Here is an 8,736-nt window from a genome sequence, read left to right as displayed (position 1 = left end):
CCAATGTTCTAGCAGACACCCTGAGCAGGACAGTGATTCCTTATCACGAGTGGGAACTAGACCAAAAAACTCTCAACAGTCTTTTTCTATTATGGGGCAAACCGGACCTAGACCTATTTGCCACTCTCGAGAACAAGAAATACCAGTTCTACGCAAGTTGGCTTCCCCAAAATGATTCGTGGGGGAATGTGTTTTCGATGAGATGGTCCGGAGTTTATGCCTACGCTTTTCCTCCGATCCCACTCATTCCGAGAGTCATCAACAAACTGAAGGTGGAGGGGTGTCGCCTTCTCCTCATAGCTCCCAGATGGCTCAGACAAGTCTGGTATACAGAGCTCCTCATGCTCTCCGAACGACCACATCTACGACTCAGACGGAGTCCGACTCTTTTAACAATGCACCAGGGACAAGTCAGACACCCGGATCCGTCTTCTCTTCATTTGTCGGCTTGGCTCCTGAATACAATGAATACTTGAATCTCAACATTTCCCAGGAGTGTAGAGACATCTTGGCAAAAGCTAGAGCTGACACCAACAACAAAACCTATAAACTGAAATAGAAGCGTTTTTGTATATGGTGTGCAGCAAAAGATATACATCCTTTGTCCTCTACTCCGGAACAGATACTTCCATATCTCCTGCTCCTGGCAAAATCAGGACTTGCATATTCTTCCATTCGGGTACATCTGGCTGCAATCTCCAGATACCGCAGATCTCCAGACAGAGTCTCATTGTGTTCTACAAGAATTGTCAAACAATTCATGAAGGGCCTTTTTCGGGCCTTCCCGCCAGTTAGGAAGCCTCCACCATTATGGTCCCTAAATGTTGTCTTGATGCAGCTCATGAAAGCTCCTTTTGAGCCGATCCACAAGGCTGATCTAAAATTCATTTCATGGAAAACAGCGTTACTGCTAGCTCTTACTTCAGCAAAAAGAGTCAGTGACATTCAGGCTTTCACTGTCAAACAGCCTTTCCTCCAATTCACAAACTCGGGTGTCATCCTGCGAACAAATCCTAAATTCATCCCGAAAGTTCCTTCAACGTTTCACTTGAATGAACCAGTCATCTTAAAAACCTTCTTTCCAAATCCGCAAACAATAGCAGAGAAGACGTTACATTCTCTTGATATTAAAAGATGTTTAAAGTTTTATCTACAGAAAACTCAAGCCATCCGCCAATCTGATCAATTATTTGTAGCATTTGGCGGCACAAGAAAGGGACATGCGGTGTCCAAACAGACTATAGCAAGATGGATTGGCCTGGCAATTCAATTCTGCCATTCAAAAGCAGGAAAACCGCTCCACACCAAGGTGAGAGCCCACTCTACAAGATCGGTAGCCACTTCAGCTGCACTCTTTGCAGGTGTACCACTACATAGCATCTGTAGAGCAGCAACATGGTCCAGCCAGCACACATTTACGAGGCATTACTGTCTCAAGGAAAATTACAACGTCGATACAGCAGTGGGACAGGCAGTGCTGAGGCATCTATTTCGTTAAAGTGAGCCTCTTACACATCCCACCACCACACTCGAGGTATGTTCGTTATTGGTTCTTAGTCTCATTAGTAGCTACGGTGTGTTTTACTCTAATTTTGTGCTTCGGATTGCTCACTTTGTTATACTTGGTTAACTTGTAGTAGACTTCATAATAATAACAAAACAAATTGTGTCAGGAATTTCTGCCACACAGCTTTTATTGCTCTTCTATTCGGATGTCTATGGATATATATATATATGTGTAGATATGTATATATATATATATATATATATATATGTATGTTTTGATATATATAGATCGTTACGTGGATTTTAAAGCTGAACTAAAGTGACACATCACTTATAAAATTCAGACAAAATTACAGTCAATGTAATTCACTAATTAAGAAGACATTACTGCTCGTTATTCTGATTCAAGCATGTGAATCTATGAAAGATCCAATACTGGAGAAGAAAATTAGTTACTTACCTGTAACTGCAGTTCTCTAGTATTGGTATCTTTCATAGATTCACATGCAACCCACCCTCCTCCCCTCAGAGGCTCCCCTATTATACAGATATTAAACTTCACACTCCTACTAGAAAATCTGAGGGAATTCAGCCTCTGTTGGGAGTTTTTGGGAGGGGCTGAATCCTGATTGGTTGATACAGAAGTTTGGGTCTTTTTCACAAAACAAAGTGGATAGACTGTAAAATACCCTATGAGGCCTACTAGGGCCTACTGGTTTTACTTTTACTGACTTACTGCTTTATGTATTTAAGTTTACCATGAGGCTCCCACCTCGACGACGGGGATGATTCAAGCATGTGAATCTATGAAAGATACCAATACTGGAGAACTGCAGTTACAGGTAAGTACCTAATTTTCTTACTTCATAATCATTTTCATCATTAAAATCTCAGTTGCAGGCACTGGTCAGGAGAGAGGAGCAGAACACTCTGGCAATGTTCATCTGTCATTTCTCTGGCGATGTAGTGGCCTTGCCTTGTACACCAAGGGCGGGCTGTCTCCAAAGTCCCACCAGTGGCATATCTTTAATATGGCTGTAATACATTAAGCAGGGAGGTGTCCCCAATGTAACCACAGTAACAGTCTGTAATGCTGAGCGTGCCAGTTAGTGTGGCAGTTGTCTGCATGTCTGAAGTATGCATGCATTACTAGTTCAATCCTATCCAGCCAATGAATGCTAGCGCACCACCCTATTCTCATGCCTAATCATTGGGTTGTCAGCCTTTCACCCAGTTATCCAGCACATGCATGCATCTGTTGTGTGGGACTTACAGTGTAAGATGGACAAATTGGGGATCATCCAAAGAGATACACCTTCTGAGATTTGCAGGACTTCACGGCGGCCTCAATCAGGTCTCATGTTATCAAAATATGGTATTTCTGTACCAGACGTTTTCTGCAGACTGAATTTAATTACAGTGCTCTATGGCAACATCTGGAATCTAGGCTCCATGGACAGAATATTCTTCCCAAAGTTTTCATTCAGTGTTGGGTGTAACACCGCACCCATCTCCTCATGCAGTCTGACTTTCTATAACTGGTTAATGCTGAGCACATATTTCTCCTATTCTTTGTTGCAGTCACTGCCCTTTCTCTTTGGTGACACAAACAGTCCTGGAATGGCATGCCCTCTATCTGGAAGGTCATGCTGATATAGACTAACTTGGTCTCTCCACTGGCCTTGTTGCGTCTCCTCTCCACTTCCAAAATGTGCCTTAGCTTCCTCTCCTTTTCTGATGGTTAACAGGTGTCACGTATGATGCCCATCAAGCCCCCTTGACACTGTAGTTCTGTTGGGAGACATGTATTCCCCAGAGCTCTACAGCAAAGCAACAATCTTTCTTTGCGGCCAGGCTCCTCCCCTTCCCTAATTGTAATACTACATCACTTAGAGGCCAGGTAATTGTCATGGGATCTCATGTCTTATCCAGTCTGGAACAGAAAGCAGAGTGTGATCCAGAATCACCTCCCATAATTCTGGCAATCAGGTCTCATCAGAAGAGTGAAAGAGAACAAAATTTAAAAAAGACTGAGGAGGAACAGAGGAAATTGATTGCCAAAAAGTAGGTCCAAAATAGACTGAAATTATGGAAAGAGCATAATGGACCTTTGTTTTTTTATGCTTGTTCATTACTGACTAGGCAATACAAAAATAAGTCATCCAGTGGTGTCATTATGTTCCAACATATTCCATGTGTTCCGTGTGTTCCATAAATATTTAGGGAAAGGAAGATGGAGGAAATGATTAACAAGCTTTTTTGAAAACCGAAATCCTATTAGATCACGTTTAGAACTGCGTTATTTGTGTACAGTCAAAGCAGAGCACAGAAAATTGGTGGAATCGCTACACCATCTGCCAACAACAACATTACCATTGTACCAAATATTTTTGGATTTTGTTGTGGAGCTACCTAAATCACAAGATTATTCAGTGTAAATGGTAATAATAGATCACTTATCTAAATCACTGCATTTCATCCTTTCCACTAAGTTGCCTATAGCATCAGAATTCCGTTTATAGAAATGGTTCTCTTCAGTATTGGTTTGGACTTTTGGCATTTTGAACAATAAACCATTGTTGGCTACATATCAAATACATTTCTTTATTATAATATTTTATGTCATTATTTTCAATGTGTCCTTGGTGTCCATCAGTTGTTACTATATGAGAACGTATTTTTGGCCACATACAGTTGTTTTCATTTTAAACAGGAATATTGAATATTCCGTTTTCTTGTTACTCTATTGCAGAATAGGTATACAGCAATTACGTGCCATTTTATCAGAACACAGTCCAGTATAAATAATCTTCACAGGCTGTATGCACATTTCTCTTTTGTCAATAAATGCAACCAAAGGTAGTTTGATGGATACAAGCATCATAATTGGCAGTTTACTTCCTGGAGGAAATTGAAAAATGGCATGGGTTGGCCAAAGTATTTTTTTCAGATAGGGACTTTCAATTTATCTCTCGATTTTGGAATGCATTGCTGAATAGATTAGGTTTTATCAGTTTCAAATTATCAAGTTACCATTCACAGACGGATAGGTATGCTGAAAGATTGAACCAGGCTATTGAAAAACACCTCAGTTGTTTCATTGTGGAACATCAGAAAGGCTGGGTATCCTGGGCTCTTCTGGCAAAGTTTGCACCTAGCTTACTGGAAAGTGCATTAGGATTGTCACCTTTCTTCTGCACTTATGCTTTTCACCTGAATGCGTTGCGTCCTCTTTTGTGGCAATGGAAGTTTCATCTGTTCAGAACCCACCCAGTTCATTTATCAAATTCCAATCATTTGTTGTTAGAAATCTATCAACGGCTAACGCAACATACAAAAAATATGCAGCAAGGCATAGCTATCCAGCACAAAGGGGGGGGATAATGTATGGCTGTCAACCACTCATTTAGTCATTCAAGTCACATATCTTATGTTTTCACCACATTTTGTGGGGCCTTTTAATGTAGAAAGGAAAGTATGCATTGCAGCAGTTCAGTTGAAAGTACCTAATACATGGGGATTACTACCTACTAAATGGGAAGTATACCCGATTTTCCATATTTCCATGGTTATGAAAGCTCAAGAATCTCCACAATCTCAATGCCCCACAGGGTTCAGGTACAAGGTTATCCAAAATATGAGGTTGATGCTATCTTACATTCTAGATAGAACATGGGGTATTGCAGCATTGGACAGCATGTAAGACTTATGGCTCATCAGAAAGATCATAGGATCCAGTGTATATTGAGCAAGATTGTTTGATTATGGAATTTCATAAGTGCTTTCCCCACAAACCACCTCCTACAAATAGGAGGGGGATATTTTTGCTTGGGCCGTATTGTCAAGAAACACAGAGTTCAGAAGACTAGACAAGTCAGCAAAAAGTGAAAAAGAAATACCAGTAGTTTGATGTGTATGAACACAGAATAGAAATGGAAAACTTGTAGAGCGAGTCCCGGGCTAAATACGAGAAGGCTGGCAGACAGGCCTATGAAGGCTGAGGATGAGGAGTGACTATCAGTACAAACTCAATAAAAAAAAAAACAATCAGAAACACTCTCCCTGTAAACAGAATAGGCCATTTAACTCCAGGTGGAAACAATCATGGCCTTACAACCTGCTCTATTGTATGATGTTTACTTCATTTAGTTCACCCACTGTTACTGTTTCCTGCATTTTTCTTGTTTTTCTCCTCTCTCTTTGTGCTTCCTTTCTTTAGAATTGTATTACTTTATCTAAGTATTGAGAATTACCTGTATTTACCATACTGCAGTTCACGCTGCTGCCTCCTACTGCCTCATGCGCTCACAAATCTGGAAAGGGTCTCCTGGTACTTTTCTGGATTTGCCACCCACATGTTACCTGAAGCATGGGTTAAGTAAGTTCACTGTCTGATGCAAACAACCTGTCACACCATCCTTATCCCTTATTTAATTAAACCATATCTCTTAAAAGATCACAAACTCATATTGTCAGCCATATTGATTATCTTTTAATGTCAGAACTTTATTCTGCATCCAGTAGAACAAGTGCTGCAGCAGTGTTTTGACTTCTCACTCTCTTTAAATCTCTTACCCCAATTTTCCCCTGGCAAGGATACAGTAGTGAGCCTCTATATCTGTGTTCATTTATCTCTCCTCTGAGAGAGACGATTGCTGGAATATCGCTGAAATGTGTCACAAGTTTACCCAGCAGCCAGAGCAGTGACAGTTCATCCCTTAATAATAAAATATAATAACTATTTTTTTTCCCCATTTTTGCAAATAGTTCCTATTTAATATATCTGCCTTTAGCCCATGCAGGATTGCCATGTATACATCTGTCCAATTCTTTTCATAAAGGATGGGCAACATTAAGCTGTACAAAGGATTCGCCCATTCAAAGAGATGTAGCAGATAAGTCCCTCCAAAATTCAAGAATCCCATTAGGGCTTGTAATTCTCTTACTGTGTTTTGGCAATGAAAAGTAGCACCTTTTATAGGAAATCATGTGCCAGTCTTTTGTCTTCACTGAATAATTCATATTTGATTTACAAAAATGTTTTTTATATCCAGACTGGGCTAAAATAGTCACTGTTTTATCCACTTTCTCTAAATGTTCACCTAAGTCATTTTCAGAGAAATATTTCATCAGTGTTTGGCACCAAGGTGGGTTGTCCCATAGTATTTTCATCATTCTCACTGTGAGAAAGCCTACACTACTTTTATGCCGTATTGGTAATCTCCGATATGCATACTGGATACCACCAAATGTGAATGCCTTCAGGTATTGTGATTCAGGTGCTATGTTCTGACTATAGAAGCCATTAATGATGTAAAGAGTCGTCTTTTATCTTTTTCATAGTAGATTTATCATTAATTCAGTACTATGAACAGTGTGCACTGCACTCGTATTTCACATTTCAATTGTCTAGTACAGTAAGTTTTATCTGGTTTAAAGTGAGCAATTTGCATGGTCAAGTGACAAGGTATTCTGACTCCTTGGTACTGCAGCTGTGTCAGAATCATTTTTATATTGTGCTTTACCTCTGGCTTCAATGGATCTTGAGCCTGCACCTGTGGCTCACTCTGAAGAGGAGTCATATGTGGCACAGAGTGTTTATCCCAGTCTGTTTAATCATGCGAAGCTGGAGCTTGCTTCTTAGCTGCCTCTCATACACATTTGTCTCTGAGATCCTCCGGCACTAGGAAAGAGAATGATTCCAGTATCACCTCCTCCACACCTCCTCAGCTATGATAATATCAGAGGAGTCTGACAAGTATTGACCAGGAAACTACTTGTGTAGTAGTGATATGTCACGCTCATTCTGCATTTCTACTTTATAAACTATATTGGGAGAATGTATGTGATCATCTGGTGTTTCCATTTGAGTGTGTTAACAGTAACAGTCATAACTAGATGATTGTTGTGCATCTGACAAACTATTGTTATTTCTTCAACACTGTCCACAAGAACTGCCTGCTGCTCGCGTCCAGTTCGGTACTTTATATGCAAGTGGCGTTCATATGATAACCAGGTCTCTTCTGTAGATGTTGTGTTACCTCTTAATCTCCATCTACACCTTTTCTTGCTGATATCAGATTCTATAGTCACATCTACTTGAATGAGAAGATCAGTCTTCTGTTCCATGCTATATGTCATGCCTCCATATCATGCAGCCACCACCAGGTCTCTTTTACGACCTTGTTGGACAGTGATATAAAATATATATGTAATTTGAGACTTTCTGCAGGTAACTGGTCTTCAATGGCTTTATTAGATCTTTTAACAATAAACATTTGAGACCTATGGCATCGGACATAACCTTTCTTAGTGAACCAATAAGGTCTGTTGCCTTTAACATTGAAGTTCTAACATAATCAGCTCAAGTCTACTGTAATGAGCATAAGTGTCCCATAGTCACAGAAGTGTAAGTATAGACAAAATTATATTTGGCGAAGCACAACACCCTTTCTCTTAAGAAGGTGTAACACAGTTCAAATCACAGTTCAAATCTTCTATACTCATGGTTTGTCAGAGGGGGTAACCAACACCTAAACTCTTGCCTACTATAGTAATCTGTATGATTTTATGTAACAAATTGCATCAATTGCATCATCTGTACAGGATTTACTACAGAATAAAAACCATCCATAAACGCTTCTTCATTTTAACACATGCTTTTCACAATACAAACTCAAGGCTTACTATCTTTACCGTTATTTTTCATAATAAACAGTTCAGGACTATTGCTTTGATCATTGGCTTGCCACTATAACTAACACAGCGGGACAAGATGGCCACAGCACACAGAGAGTAATGTCCAACAGTAAAACCCAGGGCTGTATCTCCATGATGACTCAATGATTTCTAACACTTACAAATAAAGATACCATCTGCAAACAGGATTTGAGACTCGCTTCAACTTCATACTTCTCCCAACTCATTACGACACCAGGATTACCTATTCTCGTTTTACTGTTGGACATTACTCTCTGTGTGCTGTGGCCGTCTTGTCCCACTTTGTTCTAGGGTACTTCTAGCACCCGTTTGGTGCCTACCGGGTAGTAAGGCACAGGGCCGCTTTGCACCAAACTTCGTTTATACTTCTGTATTCTGTAAAACTTTTTGTTTACTACCTAGAGGTGCGGCGCCTCTCACCCTTACTACCCTCTTTTCTCTTTCATGTTATGTTATAACTAACACAGCATTGGATTGCCACTAGAACTAACATAGTCCTGCTGTATTGAA

The sequence above is a fragment of the Pleurodeles waltl genome, chromosome 6, assembly GCF_031143425.1.
Source record: "Pleurodeles waltl isolate 20211129_DDA chromosome 6, aPleWal1.hap1.20221129, whole genome shotgun sequence".
NCBI lineage: Eukaryota > Metazoa > Chordata > Amphibia > Caudata > Salamandridae > Pleurodeles > Pleurodeles waltl.
The sequence above is the reverse complement of the archived record's forward strand: the minus strand, read 5'-3'. Positions refer to the sequence as shown.